Below are 19,609 nucleotides of genomic sequence, written 5' to 3' on the forward strand. Positions count from 1 at the left end.
TTAGGGGTGCCTGCGTGGCTCAGTTGGTTAAACGTCTGCCTTCTGCTCAGGTTATGATCTCAGGGTCCTGGGATCACACCCATGATTCCCTGTCCCTAGGTTCCCTGTTCAGCAGGGAGTCTGCTTCTCCCTCTCCCTCTCCCAAATGTCCACCACCTGATGAATGAATAAACAAAAGCGGTACATTCATACAATGGAATATTGCTTAGACTTAAAAAGGAAAGAAGTACTCATACTTGCTGCAACATGAATGAACCTGGGAAATATTATTCTCAGTGAAAGAAACCCAGCACAAAAGACCACCTATTTGTAATGACTCCATTAACATGAGATGTCCCAAATAGGCAAACCCCTGGAGATAAAGAGTAGTTTAGTGGTTGCCAGGAGGCTGAGGGAAGGAGTAAATGCTCATGACTGCTCATGAACACAGGGTTTCTTTTCTGGAACTAGATGGTGGTGATCATTGAATAATCTTCTGTAAATCTTCAGTAAACCACAGAATTGTACACTTCGCAATAGTGAATTTGTGGTATATGAATGATATCTCAAAAAAAAAAAGTATAGAAAGAGGAAATCCTTTCGAACTCATTTAATGAGGCCAGCATAACACTATGATGGCATTTTTGATACACTAACTTGACTAGACATGTTCATTCAATGAAACACTAAGATTGCTACAAAGATATTTTGTAGATGCGAGTAAAGTCCATAATCAGTTGGCTTTAGGCAAGGAAGATTATTCCAGATCCTCTGGGTGAGCCTGATCTGATCACTTGAAAGACCCTCAGATCAGAGCTTTTGTTTCCTGGAAGAAGAAATTCTATCTGTGGACTGCAGTTTCAGTTCATGCCTTGGAGTCCTAGCCTGCCTTCCTGTTGGCCTTATGGATTTCAGACTTGCCTCATCTGCCCCTACAATCACATCTTCCTCGCAATAAGTCTTAAATGCATCTCCTACTGGTTCTGTTTCTCTGATTCAACCTTGAATGATGCTGATACCAAAACCAACTTTGAATGATACGGACATCAAAACCAGAAAACGGGTTTTCTGGGTAACTCAGTGGTTAAAGCCTCTGCCTTTGGCTCAGGTCATGATCCCAGGGTCCTGGGAGTGAGGCCTGCATTGAGCTCTCTGCTCAGCAGGGAGCCTGCTTCCTCCCCTCTCTCTGCCTGCCTCTCTGCCTACTTGTGATCTTTGTCAAATAAATAAATAAAATCTCAAAAAAAAAAAAACAATACTACCAAAAATAAATAAATTACAGACCAATATTCCTCATTAACATAGACACAAAAATCCTTGACAAAACATTAGCAAGCCAAATTCAGCAATATATAAAAGAACAGTATAACATGATCAATTAGAATTTATCCCATGAATGCAAATTAGTTATTTTAATTAATTAATCAGTGTAATTTGCCTCATTAACAGAATTTTTTAAAGAATCATTTCAGTTGAAGCCAAAACAAAAAAAGCATTGACAAAATCCAACACTTGATTGTAAGTTTAAAAAATACAAATTCTCAGTGAACTCGGAATAAGAGATACTTTCTCAATGTCTCTATTTGCTTGAGCTGCCACAACCAAGTACCACAGACTGAGTGGCCTCCTCAGTAGAGACTTATTTTCTCACAAGTCTGGAGGCCCGAAGTCCAAGATGAAAGTGTCACAAGGTTTGGTTTCTTCTGAGGCCTCTCTCTGGCTTGTAAATGGCCTTCTCTCTATGTCCTCACGTGGTATTCACTCTATCCACCTGAGTCCTAATTTCCTCTTTTTACAGAGACACCAGTCCTGTTGAATTAGGGTACACTCTAATGATTCATTTTAGCTTTATCACTTCTGTAAAGACCCTGTCTCCAAATACTCTGGAGGCCTTCCGTACCGTATGGTCCCATCTGAGGCGCAGGGTGTTACTGCGATACACGCATTGAGGTGAGGGAACACCGTCCAGCTCATAACAACCTAAGAGAAGACATCCGTGAAAATTTACAACTAACATCATATTGATGCAAAATTCAGTGTTTCCACTTAAAATAGGGGACAAAGCAAGGATTTCCACTATTACCACTTCAGTACAACATAGTACTGAAGGGCTTAAACAGTACAATAAAGGAAAACATAAAGGAGGAGAAATGTCTTTGTTCACATTTGACATGGTTGCATACTTAGAAAATCTCAAAGAATCTACCCCCTACCTCATGAAAAAATGTTAGGAATAATAAGCAAATTTAGTAAGGTTGCAAGATACAAAGTTAACATATGAAAATTAGATATATTTTTATATATGAAAAAGGACAGTTAAAAATGAAATTTAATACAGCAACACTACAATTATACCCAAACAAGATATTTAGAGATAAATTTAACAAATATGTTCAAGATGTATACACTGGAAAATACAAACACCTCTGAGAGAAATTAAGGAAGATCCAAATAAATAGGAAAGTATGTCATGTATGTAGTTTGGAAAGCAATATCATTATTATGTTGTTTTTCTCTTTATTGGTCAATGGATTCAGTGCAATCCCAATCAAATCCAAGAAGGCTTTTACTGTAGAAATTTGCAAGCTGATTCTAAAATTTATAAGCAAGTACAAAGGACTTAGAATACTCAATTTTGAACAAGATTCAAAAGTTACCTAAAATAACTATAAATGGTAAAATAATAACAATTTTAAATAAAATTTCAAAGTCACGACAAAGGTACATTAACCAAGAAAGTACAGTATTGGCATAAGGATATATCTGTACATCAGTGGAGTCCAGAAACAGAACCACAATTAAATCATCAGTTTGTATTTGATACGACGGCCAAAGCAATTCAGTGGAGAAAAGGAAAATGTTTTTGACAAATGGTGCTGGAACAGTTGGATGTCCATATAGAAAAAATCAATCTTGACCCCACTTAACCCTACCCCAAAATTAATTCTGGATAGATTATAATCCTAAATATAACAGCCAAAACTATAACGCTCCTAGAGGTAGGCATAGGAGATTATCTTTGCAAGTTCAGAGGAGGAAAAGATGACTTAGCTAAGACACTGAGAACACTAAACATAAAAGAAAAGATGAATAAATTGGACTTGATAATATTAAAATATTTTACCCATGAAAAAACACCATTGAGAAAATTGGTAAACCATAGATTTGGGGGAAAATTGCTATATCTATGCTACATATCTCTACTATATCTATATCTGACAAAGGGTTTATATTTAGAACATGGCAGGAGCTGTTACAACACAGTAATTAAAAAGGCTGACAATCCAATAAGTGAGTAAATGATCCTGATTAAGATCATAAAGACACGGTTCACCTTATAAGTCTCTGGATGTGAAAAAACAGAAATGGAACCATACTGTGAGAAAACCCACTCCATCACCAATAAGGCCATCCAAGTTTTCCTGAAGAAAAAAGCCACATGAATCCAAAACACAGTATCACTCTTCCAGAAATCTTTGGTACATTCTGTATGAAAGGTCTACAAAGAGCTTTGGAAAGATTAACCAGATAATCCTCCCAGTTTCCTAAAGAGACAGGTGGGGAGTAAACTGTTCAGCTTAATCCCACAAAGAGAAAGAGAAGCACAGGCTACTTGTTGCTGAGCTGCAGCAACCTTGGTTCCTGGCAGAGAGGCAGATGCACTTCCATGAGAGGAGCCAGGGATCAGCACTGCAAGAGCTCGCCTCTCCCACCCTTCTCTGATTGACTCACCTGCCATTCACTCAGCAGATAGCTATTAAAGAACGCCTCCCTCCCAGTGAGAGTCAGGGCTTGTATCTTGACTGTGGGCTCTCACTTTGGAGGAGCCGCTTGTCCTTGCCCTGGGGGCCTCTGGTGACTCACTTCCTGCTCCCAGGCTTGCTCCAGCACACAGCGAGGACCCCAGGGTCCTGTGTCTCCTGCTCTGCTCCTCAGCCACTACTGTTCCCTGGCCTCTCCCCTGGCTTCCAGGACTCCACCAAAACCCTCCTGGGTGCATTCCTCACTGTTCTTCCAATCCAGGCCCTGGGGAGCACTTGTTGTTCTAGAGCAATAGTAGTAGATGTTGTTCACTAAACCTCAGTATGAACCCACTGTGCTTACAAAACTTTCACCATCATCCCAGACTCAGAGCTCTCACTTCTACTGGTGCCGTCACTCGAAAAGGTGCTCCATTCTTCTTCAGCTCTCCAGACGATATTCACAGTCCAGTAGCTACCACACCCATGAGATTGTCTTTGTATCCCCCCCCCTTCTTCTTTACCCTCAGCAAGCAGGAAACCCTACAGTACATACCACTTGCCAGGACATATATCCTTGCCCTCCACAGAGGTGAAGATAGACAGTAAACTTGAAAATATACAGAAAGACAACATAAAATACAGAGCACTGTGAAGTGTAGGGGCCAAGGGCATCCCACCCTGAGAGGGCCACTTTGTCATGAAGATTATGTTGGGTTAAAAAGCAATCAAATCCCAGCAGATTCAGGGCCCTCCCTAACAAGCACCTAGAAAGAATTTAGACAGAGGACTTGCTCCAGGAAGAGAGCTAGCCCCATAGATAACTACATTATACTGTGAACTAGGTATGGTGGACAGGGAGGGACCTGGAAAGGCCTGTTTGATCAAAGTCCTCTTTGTCCCATTGTTTCCAAGTGGCCCAGCAAACATTTCTTGACCAAACATTTGTTCTTTTTCATCTCCCTGTGAGTTGCATTCCTTCCCTTTGAACTCCCCTACCCTCTTCTCCTTTGTTCAGGAGGACCCATATACCTCATTTTGCCTGCCTGACTTTGGAATTCCCAGGTCTGCGGGGATTCCCTGTAGGTACAAAATTAAATTTGATTTTCTCCTATTAAGCTGTCTCATGTCAGTTTGATAGTTAATCCTGCTGGAGGGACCTTCAAAGAGAGAGAAAAATCTTGTTCCCCAACAGAAGAAAAAGAAAACAAGCTTCTTGACTTGCAAATGAAGGATGGCAGATATTTGTTGGGCATTTGGCATTTAGATGGCATCGCCTAATGCCGTCAACTCAACCTCTAAGTTGAGACCTAATTGGTGAAGTGGGGCCAGCCTTGCAAAGGTCCCAGGAAGAGTATATTTAGCAGGAGGCACAAGCAATGGAAAGGCCCTGAGACGAGAACAACTTGGGCATTTAAGGAAAAGAAAGAAAAGCAGCATGATTAGGGGGTGGTAAGTGAGGAGTGAGTGGGACACGTCAATACCTGCAGGGTTGTGTGGGAAGTGAGGAGAGGCAGGTTTCATCCTGATTTCTTCCCAGCTGGGAGAGTGCCGTGTGTCTTGGGCCCTGTCATGCTATGTGGTCGGGACCCTGCCTGTGGGAGGCATTTGGTCCTTTCTTCCACAGACTAGAGCGGAGTTCTACTTGCCAGGCCTTCTGTCAAATGTTCCACATGCCATGCTGGGCTCTTTTGTTGGAGAGAAATTAGTTCCTGTTCAGAGAACATAATGAGAGAGCTGCAGATTGAGAAGGCAGCAGAAACTCTTCCAGATATCCAGGACAAATGGTCAGGAGACAAGGCAGAGCATTTTCTAAAAACTTTCTTTCCCTGGCTCCCTGTTATCTAGAACCAACCTTGTGTTTTACATAAATTTGATCATGAAGAGAACGTCTCAATGTCTCTATGTGTTTGAAAAAACATTTATAATGACAATTAGGCTAGAAAGTGGGGATTTATGGGGTGGAGGGCACTGGTTCCTGGTTCTGTTTCCAATCCATTAGCCCTGAGCTTTGGGGGGGTCAGATAAAGGGGTGTGACCAGTTTCCTTCCTCTGAGTAGTAATAACTATATCAACAGGCCCTTACTGAGCACACACACTGAGAGCTAGGCACACTTTGAGCAGTCTACCTGGAAAATTAACAATGTTCTCAACCACCCATTCTTCAGATGAAGCTTGGGGACGCTGAGGAGTTGGCCTAGGATCACTTAGCTATTGATCAGTGGCAGATCTCGGATTCAAACCCAGACTGATTCTGGAGACTAGGGACTTATCCACGGCCTGTAAGTAAAGGCTGTGCCCCTTCATGTCTGTCCCAGGCACTCAGCGGCAGTACGTGTCCTCTCAGTACTTCTCCTTGCTTCTGGCTCTGCTCTCTGCTCTTGATCTGCTCTGCTCTTGCAGGATCCTGCTCTCAGGCTGGGGCCTGTCCTAGCAGGAGCCACCATCCTGGAGGCACTGAGCTGCACTGTCAGGGCTGAGAGCCAAAGCAGAAGGACAACATAGGATTGGCAGAGCTAGCCCAAATTCTTTTTATGACCCCCTAAGGGGAAAAGATGAGGAAATTGTGTTTTATGAACGAGTTTAACTGGGCTTCTTGTGGACTCCATGCCCAGCTTTCTCTAGAAGCTTCTTTCTAGGTAGTTGCTGAGAAATTAACTGCAGAGGAAAAAATTTGTCTCACCTTTTATTAAAGTAGGTCCTGTCTCCTGTGATGTGATCCTCAAGGCTGAATATTTGGTCTAAGAAGAGGCCGTGGGCCAGCCAGGTCCTAACAAATGGCATTTTCAGATCCAATGGCAAAATCAGTTTAATGTAAGGGCAAGACGCAACATTAATGGTCATCCTCAGTGAAAGCAGTTTGTCCCCCAGAGAGTCCCATGAGTTGGCTCTCCCTGAGAAAGTCTGCACCTTTCAGAGTCTGGCACTGCTTGACAGACCTGAAGAGGGGTCCCTGGTGTGCATCGGTGTGGTTATTGGTTCAGTTGTGTCCCCCAAAAGATATGCCCAAATCCTAACTCCCAGAACCCATGAGTGTGACCTTATTTGGCAAAAGTGTTTTCGCAGATGTAACGAGTATTAGGATCTTGAGATGAAATCACCTTGAATTTCAGGCAGGTCATAAATCCAATAATGGATGTCCTCAGAAAATAAAAGCAGAGGAAGGTTCGAAACACAGACACAAGGAAGGGGGCTACATGAAGACAGATGCAGAGATGGAGTGGGGCAGCCACGAGGCAGGGAACGCCTGGAACCACCAGAAGCCAGAAGAAGAGAACAAGGATTTTCCTCGAGAACCTTCAGAGGGTGTGTTGGCCTTGCTGACACCTTGATATTGGACGCTTGGCTTCCAGAAGTGTGAGAGGATTCATTTCCATTGTTTTAAGCCACCAAGTTTTTGTTCATTTGTGAAGCCATTCCGAGGAAACTCACATAGGAGACTACTGTTCCTTGTCTCGGGGCCTGATTCACCAGTCACCCCATCCCCACACACTCTGAGAATCAGGGGTTACCTACATATGGTGAGGACTACAACAGAGACAGGCAGAGCCCAGGGCAGAACATCAAAGGCTGGCTGCAGTTCATTTTTAGAAAGAAAGGCCTCCCAGCTTAGGCCTTGGGAGAGGGCCCCCTTCTCCCAGCCCAGCTCTGGTGGGAGGGGTCAGCCTTACCAGGCAGGGTGCAGAGGTCTAGCCAGCAGACTTCCTTTCTGCTGGGGTGTTATGATCAATTTGGCTTCACTGACTTCCTCTTTTTGTGCTGCACTTAGGCCCACAGGGTCACTCCCGCGATGCTCAACACCCTCCTCTGAACAGGGCATGAGCAGCACCCCACTTACTGCATTATCAGCACAGGCCAGTTTTCCTCCTGGGGTCACCTTGAGTTTTGGATGATTCCAATGTCTTTGGTCATGTTCACCAACCATTTCCACAGGTGGCTAATCCCATCCTTTACAGGGGGACTTTTCAGTTTCACTTAAAAACAATTTCCAAGTTATTGAAGAATAGGGGAGGCACCGGGTGGTTGGGACTCCACACTCATTGGTAAGATGGCCGACAGGGCTCCACTAGCACGAAAAACCATGGCGTACAACAGGGCGCCCTGATGTGAGCAGGATAGCCAAAAGCAAGGAGCCAAAATGATGATCTTTAGTTGGTGTTTAACATACAGAAGAGTCATTCTTACTATTTCTTCCCCTTTCATGTGTGTGTGTGTGTGTGTGTGTGCACATGCGTGTGCCCTAGAGAAGGGGGGCGGTGTATCTGTGTGCATTGAGGTGGGGGTCAGTCACTGGTCACCAAAGTTGTTGGCTTTCTCTAACTGTAAATAAAGGGAGAGACTTTGAAAGTCTTACTCTTTGTCCTCTTTAGTGCTAACATCTTAAGATTCAGTGGAGCTCAGGGGTGCCTGGGTGGCTCACTGGGTTAAGCCTTTGCCTCTGGTTCAGGTCATGACCTCAGGGTCCTGGGATTGAGCCCGCATGGGTCTCTCTGCTCAGAGGGGAGCCTGCTTCCCCCCTCCCCACTCTACCTACTTGTGATCTCTGTCTGTCAAATAAATAAATAAAGTCTTTAAAAAAAAAAAAAAAGATTCAGTGGAGTTCATTCCAAGAGAATTTAAGAGAAGAAATAACGAGTTCACAGGAGCTTTCTACAACTCAGGCTTACAGAGAACTCCAAACCTGCAAGAAAAAAGAAACCATTCGGATCCTCTTTCTCACTGTCCACAGCAACCAACCCTTTCAGGTAGAATGTGCTGGCTATGAGGGACTCACCTGTTTTGTTTTCAGGAACTTTGTCCCTGAGTGACCTTCCCAGAGACAAGACTGTGGCCAGGAGGGGGATGCCTGGGGATGGCTGTGCTTTGCCACTGGCCCAGGGTGGGAAGAGAGTGGCCTGGTGTAGCGCCTCTGCTTCCTCATTCTGGAGCCCTCCCATCCATCCTGACTGCACACTTCTTTCAGATGTCCTTGACCATGACAAAGATAGACTGGAAAATCAAGGACTTGCAACAAAGGCAAAAACAGACAAGACTGTGAAAAAGCAGGAGCCAACAGGGGGAGGTACTCTCTAGCAGACATATTCGGCCCCACCTCGGTGGTTCCTGGATTCCCTTCTGGGTGCATCTCCAACGTCAGATGGACACCCTCCCCTGAAGACATTGTGGCCCCAGTGGGAGGGCTTTGCTCTCGTTCCCCTGCTGCCCCTTGGTCTGGCCACCCTGTGTTTTTGCATGTGGTTTGGGGAGTGGGGAGGATGGGTGAGTAGGGATTGATCTCCCAGAAATGTCCCTCTTTGCAAAGCCATTGGTCTTGTCAGGGCTCAGCTCTATCCAGTGGAAAGACCAGCCCAGGGTCAGACCCCACTGGTGGCCTAGGGAAGGCGTAGGTGTAACTCTGGTTTCTGAGACAGACAAGGCAAAGGCCAGAGGTATAGCCGAAGAACCTATGTATGGAGATCTAGTCTGAGAATAATAATAATATGGTCCAGCCGAGATTCGTTTTCCCAACTCATGTGTTCAATCAGTCCATGGGAGAGATATGTACTGTGTGCCTTCTCTGCACCAGGCATCACGCTGGACACTTGCGGATTGACTGATGAACAAAACCCATGTGGATCCTCTCCACCACCCAAAGGGTTGGCTTTCCTTCCCTACTGCTGAGGAAAGCCCCGGGCTGGAGAATGGGCCTGTCTCCTCCCTGCCCCGTGTGTATGGTCACTGAGTTCACCGGCTGCCCCAGCTCTGTGCTCAATGCCACATCTCCACTTCGGGTCTGCGCTGAGCCAAGAGCTCCATCATCTGTCCATGCCAGCCATGCTTCTGGCGCTGGACCCAGGCTTATACCCAGGCATATAGCACCCTCTATTGGAGGTCTCGACCCAACACCCTGGTCTGAGACCTAGGTAGCTGTTTTTGCTCATGCGAACCCTGTGTGCATCGTCCACACCCAAACAGCCACTGCAAAGTGCCAGGCTGTCTCCAGGGATTGAGGATAGAGAAGAGTACAAGGTAAAAATTCAGTCTTCTTCCAGGTTTCAAGTTCAACTTCCTCCCCTTGAACGAGGATCTCCATTCTGGAAGACGGATTGGGAATTGGGTGTATTCTAGATCCTGTAATCTCTTTCAAAGGACCTGGGACTGAAGGGTCGTCTTGCCAAGTAGATTCTTCATTGCTGCCCTTTGCTTCCTAGAGTTCCTGACCAAAGTGGGCAGATCTGTCTCCACTCTGACTCTGTGCTACATAAGAAATACTAGGTCGAATTCTTCTGGAGAGACAAACTCCTCTCCCCATACCTACTTCCACCATCACCTGTAACTCCTCCTTCCTCAGTGGGAGCCCACTGGTAAGGGACATGATTGAAGAAGGGTAAGTCCCAATCAGAATCTTCTGCCACTTTCCCTCTGGCCACCCATTGTTACTAGACTCTTAATGTATCTGCTCATCTCTGCTTTCAGGATGCTGGTCCCCACTGACATCTTCCACCATTTCAAGGCCAACCCACACACTGTGCTGCTCAGCAGTGACCAACCGTGGGGAACCTCACCCTCCTTTTCTGGTTCCGATGAGCCTCATAAAAATGCAGGAGTTGTGTGTGAAGGGCCCTCCAGAGGCCAACAAGAGTCACAACATCCTCTCAGAATGACTGACTGGCCTCTCTGGTGGAAACACAGGCGCTTGAGGACAGAGTGCTTGCCCACTGGCAGAAAGACAGAGCACAAGCTTTTTTTATCGTCCCTCCTAGCATTTCTGTGGGTTAACTCTTTATTAACTTTCCATTTAATATGGCAGCCTTACTGAGCTATATAATTCATATATGGTATAGCTCGCCCATTGGAAGAGTACGATTCAGTGGTTTTTAGTCTATTCCCAGAGCCTTGCAACCATCACCATCATCGGCTTGAGGTCATTTTCCTCATCCCCAAAAGAAATTCCTTACCCATTAGCAGTCACACCCCATTTCTCCCAACACCCCCAAACCCTGGCTGCTGCTAAATTCCTTTCCGTCTGTATGGATTTGCTTAACCTCACAATTCACAGGGAATGCATATTCATGTTCACGTACGCATGGAATCATGTGACAGGAGTCCTTCTGTGTCTGGCTGCTTGCACAAAACAAGGCTTTGCTCCTTACTTCATCTGTGCTTTCCTGGAGTGATAATTTATCAACCAAACTGAGACTTTTTCCATGGCGGGTGGCAGGGATTGGTGCCCTTTATCCCTACACTGCAGCAAAGGCATAAACCAGGGCCGTCCTGGCAGAGGCATGCACCCCGCCTTCAGTGGGGAGTGGTGAAATAACCCCACTTCACCCCTTCCCTAAGTCGAAACTACCAAATCCATCTGGAACCTCGGGTCTCCCCGGGAACCGCAGTTCATTTACCTCTACAATTGCTAATGCTGTTTACAGCTGAAGCATGCTTGTGATTTATGGGAGAAATAAGACTAATTTCCCCTAAAGAGATGAGAACTGGCATTTTTATTTTTCATCCTGGAAGCATGAAATTTGCCTGCGTGCAGTGGGAGCTCCAAAAGGAGCAGCCTCAGAAAACAATGATGTTATGACAAGCGTGAAGGGGCTGTCGTGAACTAGAGGGTATCAGAATGGGGCTGGCGGGAGCTTCGTGGGCTCGGTCATGGTCATGGCTCTGAAAGGGCCATTGTCATTATTTCTGGTGCTGCTAACCAGGTGCCTCGTTCAATGTCACCTCTCACTTCCACCCTCCCTCCCAGGTTCTTCCTGATCCTCCTGGAAAGGGTTTTCAGTGTTTGTAAGCAAACAAAAAATGTCTTATTTTTTAATTATAGTCTCTGTTGGGTAGAGCTAGAAGTTGTGTCTGTTGGACGATACGCTCTCAACAGATGAGCAGGGGATACAGATCAGGGGATATGTTTCTAACTACTATTCCCTGCTTGCCACAACAAGGCTTTATAGAACAAGGACGTCTCTTTATCGCCGAACAGAAGCATCGCTGTCTTCGAATACGCACTGATGTCCCACCACGTGCAAGATGCTCTGCTACATGCTGCTTCGGAATGTCACCACATAAAAGGGACAATTACATAAAGTCACCAAAAAGTTGTTGCCCCTCATCTTTGGCTCCGACCACACCCCTGCCTCTCAGCCTTGAGCCCAAGCTCTCTAAGGAACCGAATGATTCATCTGATTTTTTGTGTTGTGAATTCACCAGCAAGGCCCCCGTGGGACCCCCTGTCCCTGTGTGGTCAAGGGTGGCCCCGGATGGAAGTTGACCTTGACTCCTGCTCTTCAGACACAGGTTCTGTTCTGGGAGCCAGACGTTGGGTTTGGATGCTTCCAAGCCAGGGCAGCCCAGCATGCCAGTCCACTCTGGACCCCAGATGCAAATGTGCCCCTCTGCTCTCTCGGGCAGCTTTTGTTTGTATGTGTTTTACGTCTGAGCTCACCCATCTGGCTCCCCTTCTGCCACCTTTTCTCCTGTTTACATCCACCAGCCTCCATGTGTCTTCCAGCTCTTTCCGAACCAATTAACGCTATAGACAGATTTAGTCGATTTGGGGGCCAGATGCTCAAAAACATCCTCTTCTGCATTAAAAATAATCAAAGTAGGCTCCCAGCCAGCTGTAGGATTTACAGACCCTTGAAATTCTAGGCGAAATCCACAGAAACTTTTCTGATTCTGGCACAATCTCCAAATCCATTCATGGGGGTGGGGGGAGGCATCAATTTCATACGAGTGTGGAAAACGTCTTAAATGTTTGTTGGTCAGAGCACCCAGCCTCTGACACGGCCAGCAGGTCTGGCATAGAGCAGGGGGCTCTTCTTTCCTGGTGTGATAGTCCTTGCCCACACCTGCTAGGGAAGGCAAGTCCCTGCAGAGGGGTCTCCTAGCGATTGCCCACCTGATCCCTCAAGGCTGGCAAGCTGGGGTTTTCTTGTCAGCACGAGGTTCCCCACTTTGTTGCTCGTGTCCAGATTCCTCCATATTCCCAAGGGAACTTGCATGTGCGAGATAACACCAACATCTCCAGTGTCATCCTAAAGGTCCAGGAAGGGGCTTGCCCTGAAATGGGTGTGGCATTCCAAGAGAAAAAGTTTTATCTCTGTACCACCAGGGAAGGAAATGGATTCCTTAGGTGGGTTCAGAACTCGTGTTCATGTCCCTGGAGAAAACATAAAGATGTTCCAGAATTCCTTACTCCAAGGAGAACCATCCACAGCTCCCAAACTCACATAAATGCTTCCTGCACCCCTGCCCCGTACCCGGCTGCTGACAGAGAAGCAAGTCTCAGAATCCAGCATACAAAGGACCCTCCAGTCGACTTCCAGGAACCTCATTTAGATGGGTTTGAGGTGAGGCCCAGGAATCGGCATTTTAAATGAGCCTCTAGGTGAATTTGAGGCAGGGAGTCAGCAACGCAGGGTGCACTGCCTTGTGTTATCTCCCAGAATTCTTAGCTTCAAACAGAGCTTTTCGTGGCCCCCCACAGTTGTCTGCCGAATGTTCCACCTGGCACCCCGGTGGGATGGGTCTAGTGAGAGTCCAGGGGATTGGAGCAGAGGGAGGAGTCATCACACATGGGATCCAGAGGGAGCACTCCCTATGCGGCATACAGGCTGCCTGAAAAGTCCCTGATCAAATCTGAGGGCAGAGAAACAGTCTCACCCTGACCCAAGTCACAGGGGAGCCACTAGCCCAAGAGTCTAAGGAAAAGAGAAGAATCAAGTATTACCCGCCCCTGTCCCAATGCTATTGGTGAAATAAAACTAGCTCTCATTTATCAATTGTCAACATTACCCTAAACTATGTTATAGTTCATATATGTATGTATATATATAATCCATTTGATACTATGTAATGAACCTTTACTCAGGCCACAGGTGGGGATCCTTCCTGTGGGAGGGCACAGCATTTGGGAAGACCCTGCATAGGACGGTGTTCTAGTAGGGCAGCTCCTCAGAGTGCGGTCCCCTGACCAGAAGCAGTGGCAGCATCAGCTGGGAGCATGTTAGAAATGCAGACTCTCAGGCCCCCAGACCTCCTGGAACAGAATCTGCACTTTATCCGGATCTCAGGTGATTTGTAAATGCATTAAAAATTGAGAGGCACTGCCCTGCGCTATCCAATCAAGCCCCTGCAAGCTAGTATTCACAGAGGCCCCAAAAAGGTAAATAACTTGCCTGCATCTCACCGTTAGTAATACCTTTGCGGTTTTCATCTGAACAAATACATGGGTGTCAGCACACACCTTTTTTTTTTTTTTTCTTTTAAAGATATGAGTGCAGATTCCTATTAATAAATGACTTCCAGGGGCGCCTGGGTGGCTCAGTGGGTTAAAGCCGCTGCCTTCGGCTCAGGTCATGATCCCAGGATTCTGGGATGGAGCCCCGCATCGGGCTCTCTGCTCAGCGAGGAGCCTGCTTCCTCCTCTCTCTCTCTCTGCCTGCCTCTCTGCCTGCTTGTGATCTCTCTCTGTCAAATAAATAAAATCTTTTAAAAAATAAATAAATAAATGACTTCCAAATAAGTGATTCCTGCAGGCAGAGTGACCATGCATCCCTGGGCTCCAACGGAAAGGGGAAGCTATTGCAAGCAAACGCTGACTGTCCCAGCAAATCGGAAGGGATTGCCTTCGCGTCCTTTTAGCCAAGTCACCCTGACTCTTAAGGGAAGGCTTTAAAAATCATGGGCACACTGCTCAGCCTCTCACCCCTAATAGTCAGCCTGTGTTCATGTTCATAAAAGGGCTTTAAGACCTCAGCTATTCCCTGATCCACATTACTACCCGGACTAGACCCATAGTCATGGCCGTTGCTTCCTAACGAAGTCTTGGGGTGCAAGCCTTTGGCTTCCCTCTATGTTCCACACATTGGGAGAGTATATACCTCTCAGGTTTGTCGGCCTTTACCGTAGAGACCTCTCTGCTTCCTACCAAGAGCTGCTTGGGAGGGGCCTCTGTACTTTCAGGCTTTGGCCACAATGGAGAAGCCAGGACGGAAGATGGTTCTGCCCCCCCACTGCCTGGACTTGGCTGAAGTGGCGTCAAGGGTTCAGAGAATTATTCAAGGGCAATCTCTGAGGCTCTTTCTCAGGGACTGGCATTCCTAGACTGACCCCAGGGCCTCCCACCACCTCCCTGACCTGTCCCACTTGATGCAGCATCTCTAATTCTGTGTGCCTCGATCCTTTTGTTCCAGCTCCCTACATCCTCCGGGTCTCCCTGGGAGAAGGCATGGAGTGTCCCAGCTTTCTGTCCTCCCCAAGGCGGCCAGCCCACTGACAGCAGGAGCTAGACTTGGCTCCTTTTTCCCCTCGTGGCAAGAGTCCAATGAAGTATAGTCTTAGAGATCTATTTTTTAAATGGCCAAGTTTATCCTTTTATTAAATCAGTGCCCACAGATCCCCAGCCCTAGAACTATAAGGTCTGCACTTGCTGACACTACCGGTAGGGCCTTGTCTGTGAGGAGAGCCAGAGACAGCAGGAGTGCTCATGGACCGCGCTGTGTGCACTGCTCTAAACGCCAGCAGCTTTCTGCTGGGGGGTCACGGCTGGCGTGGGCCGAGCACGCAGGATTCAGTCGTCAGCGGAGCTGTGATGACAGTCTCCCAGACTTCTGGTCCAACATTTCATCCAGAATAAAGTGTGCGTGAGTTTTGAGCACCTCCCTGAATAGCGATCAAATTAAGCGTGAATAATCGGTGGAAGTGTGAGTGGCGAGCTGGCGGGGAGAGGGGTTCCCTGTTGGCCTTGGAGCTGCTGCTTTTGGGCCTTGACCATCTGCGCACACTGGTGGCCTCCTCCTGACCTCCCAGCTGTTCCCCCCAAGAATACAGAACCCTCTGGACTGGATCGCAAGCACTGTCCCGTGGCTCCGGCCAAATGTATATGTTTGAGGGATTGCATCTGGGTTTCCTTGGGTTGCCAGACAAGCGAATATTCTGCGTCATTGCTCAGAGATGACAGGGAGGGAGGAGGCTTGTCATCAAATGGGCATCAGGCATGGAAATTGCTGCAAAGAAAATGTCTTTGTTCAGTCCTCTGTTTCCTCGGATGCAAACTGGGGACAATAGGAAGTTTCTCACAAGACTTCTCTGAGGTGCAAAGGAGAAACCATACATGCAACTGCCTTATGCATATCAGGTGTTTGGTAAATGTTCCTAGGATCTGAACTCTTGCTATTTACTACTGATTCGAATGTGGGAAAAGGGAAATCCGTTTTGAAGTCTGTCACCAAGAGTTGGTTTCCTAGAGCAGTGTAATGGGTACCATTTGAAGGCAGTTTGACCCAAAAGGCATTTGTGTTCATGTGGAGTTCTGCTGGATTTAGAGGGGACCATAACCCAAGGCTGAGCCTCCGCTCCCTCAGAGATATGCCAGGACCCTTGTGGAAAATAAAGAGGAATTTTTTCCTGCTAAGCTTTTTTTTTTTTTTTAAACACAGAACCCCCTTCATTGGTCAGACCCTCCCAAAATGGGCTCCTGGAAACAAGAGAGGGCAGCCTGTTGGGCCATGCACAGGCCCAGCTCTTGGGGTCTTTTCTGGTAGATGTTGATGGGAGAGAGCCCTCCCCACAACCTTCCTACCAGCTTATAATTAAAAGCAGTCACGGTCATTAAAAAAAAATTAACAAAAGTTACAAAATAGTACATTCAATCTATTTTTAAGTTTGCAGGTGACCCAGGTCTCCATATTTTAGGTGTTCTGACCTCCTATCCCATCTGACCACTCCCCCAACACACACAGACACAACAGCATTCTAATGCAGGCTCTGTCTCATTCATGGTCAGCATCAGGCTCAGGAATGCTCCTAAATCCATGGCTGGACACAGGGCTGTTCACAGATTAAGGCTTGAATGTTGTCCTGAACAGCGCAGGCCATGGGTACCACGAGACTTACACCCTCTGTTTAGGGTGGGAGTGTGTCCTTCAAATATTGTTGCCAACTTCTAGTTCTGAACACCTCTATTTGCATCAGTGAAGTCCATAGCTTCTGGACCTTTTGGCTAGGATCACGTGTATCAACAAGTTCATTCTCATATTCATGATGTTAATTTGTTAGGGACTAATTTTTCTAATAATACGCTTTTCAGACATTCACCCTACATGTTCCTAAAGCCTCAGATATTGCTCAAGATTTGGGTATCCGAGCTTTGGGTTGAGGATCAATCCAATATTCCTGGAGTGTGAATTCCCAAAAATGAAACTGATTTCCGTAGAATTGAACCTTGAACTAACCAACAACTGCATGATATCCTGCAGTTTATACCAAACTGTTTTAAAGTGAATTATAGGGGCACCTAGGTGGCTCAGTGGGTTAAGCCCCTGTCTTTGCTCAGATCATAGTCTCAGGGTCCTGGGATTGAGCCTGATATGGCTCTCTGCTCAGCGGGGAGCCTGCTTCCCCCTCTCTCTGCCTACCTTTCTGCCTACTTGTGATCTCTCTCTCTCTCTGTCAAATGAATAAATAAAAAATCTTAAAAAATAAAGTGAATTATAGCTACCCCACCAATGGTTACTATGGCTCCCATCAGTTGATGAGTGTGGGTTGAATACTGTTTCTACTGTGTGGCTAGCTCTGTGACAAGCACTGTGGGACTTTTAAAAATGGTAAAAATTACTTTAAGAACTGTGCGAATTTGTTGATAGGATATTTACATCTGGAATATTTAAAGAAGAGTGAGAGAGAGAGAGAGAGAGTATACAAACCAAAGTTCAGAGATGGAGCCATTCCTGGAGACCGAGGTAGTCAAAGACACAAGTCTGGACTTATGTGCTGAGTGGTGGGCAGAAACAGAGGGCGAGAGAGGGATGGTACTCTAAATCTGACATGTGAATCAGGTACAAGAAGGTCATTCTGCTCAGTTCTCCTGTTGCAAGGTGTGGCCTAACATAGGACCAATTCTAGAGACCACTTTCGATTTTCCTGTGGGCAGGTTTGTACCACGTCCTCTCCAGGCCGGTTCTCTTGCTTTTTATGAGGAACAGCTGCCTTTCTGAGCCCAGCCTCTCCTAAAAGTAGCTCCTGACAGGCTGTTCCTAGGCTATTAGGTTCTGTGGGGTCCTCTGAGGCAGCCAGTGGCCCCTCTTTTAAGAGAAGTTAATTCTCAGGGTGCCTGGATGGCTCAATGGGTTAAGCCTCTGCCTTTGGCTCAGGTCATGACCTTAGGGTCCTGAGATCAAGCCCTGCATTGGGCTCTCTGCTCAACAGGGAGCCTGCTTCCCTCTCTCTCCCAAATAAATAAATAAAATCTTTTTAAAAAAGAAGAAGAAGCAGCTAATTCTCACCATATGTATAAAGGTTGACTTACTCATTTTGTAAGCATTATTGAAATATTTAGGGAAGTTTTATTTGACAGTTGATGTATTTTAAAGGAAAATTAAATCTATTTAGATTATAAAGATACACCATAATGGTCAAGAGAATTTAATTAACTATGTTCTGAAGTCTTCTTGTAAATAATCAAGTGACTTTAAATAGATTTGTAAGTAAAGTAATAAGATTCGTTAAGTTTAACTTGAAAGCTCAAGGAAATCTGGGTTTTAGAATATTTTAACTTAAAAAAAGGACTATTAATTTTCCACACTGAAGCTGCCTTCTCTGTGCTCAGAGTCTCCTCTGGGACAACCAAAACGTTCCAATAACAAAGGTAGATGAGGGAAACCAGGTGACGTCCTTCCCCAGGGAATGTGATTTTTCTTACTCTGCTTTTCTGAGTCCTGTTCTCTCAATGGATCTGGTTTAGCCTTTTGTAGGAGGAAAGAACAATTGTGGTTAGAGATGACAGGTTTTACATGCTCAGCTCTATTTTTCTGTTGGAGATTAATGCCTTCCACCTTCTCTCCCTAATAAATGTTCTACCATCTTGATCCTTTCTCCCTGAGATATTTCGCCTGCTTTTGGGTTCCAAACCTCTGTGCCCTTGCTTCCGAATGTGGGCTTCTAATGGTCTACTAGAGGTCCTCTGCTGTTATCTCAAGTTCCACACCCTTCTGTGACCTCCTTTTCCTCCTACCCCTTTCTTCTTGTCACCAGAGGCAGGACCTCAGATGCCTTCTTTGTCTTTGTCATGGTTCCTACTTTAATTAATAAGTGAATTCTTTCTTGGAGATTTTCTTACCACCACCACTACCACCAAAGATCAGCTTCTTCATTTCCAGACAGTAAGAACTTTTTTGTTGAGGGTATAGATTTTAAAAATTGAGAGACAATTCACACAACCATGAGATTTACTTTTTTAATGTATGCGATTCTGTGTATGGTTTTTAATACATCCTCAGATATGTACAACCATAACCATCTAATCCAGAACATTGCCATCATCCCCCAAAGGAATTCTCAATAATAATTTTGAATTAGTCTTCTCTTGGCCAGTGATCTTTGCACTTAACTAAGTGTACCTAGAATTGGTTTGAGGAGTAAGCCCCACTTGGTTCAAATCCTGAATGTGCCATATGTCCTTATCAGAGGTGACCTGGGTGCAGTGACTCTCTAACATTTTATGGCCTTAATTTTTCCAGTACCTAGTTTTATTATCAGTAAAATAGGTCAGTTGGTACATTGCATGAGTAAATGAGCAAAACAGATAAACAGATGCGAGCAATCAGTAAACACGGTTGCTGTTTTATAAACTTCAGATCCAACTAGATAACCATTATGCGTATTTTTAAATTAAAGTTTTAATTTTTAGATAATTATAGGTTCACATGCAGCTGCAAGAAATAATTCAGAGAGATGACTCAGTTTTCCCCAGTGGTATTCTAAAAAACCAAATCACAACCGGAATATTGACACCCATGCAGTCAAGACACAGAACATTTCAGTCCCCACGGGGGTTGCCCAGGTTGTCTTTCCGTAGCCCTCACTCAATACTTAACCCCCGCAAACCACAACCCTGGTTTCTGTTTGCT

This window comes from Mustela putorius, unplaced genomic scaffold (assembly GCF_011764305.1).
Source record: "Mustela putorius furo isolate JIRA1106 unplaced genomic scaffold, ASM1176430v1.1 tig00003942_pilon_pilon_pilon, whole genome shotgun sequence".
Taxonomy (NCBI): domain Eukaryota; kingdom Metazoa; phylum Chordata; class Mammalia; order Carnivora; family Mustelidae; genus Mustela; species Mustela putorius.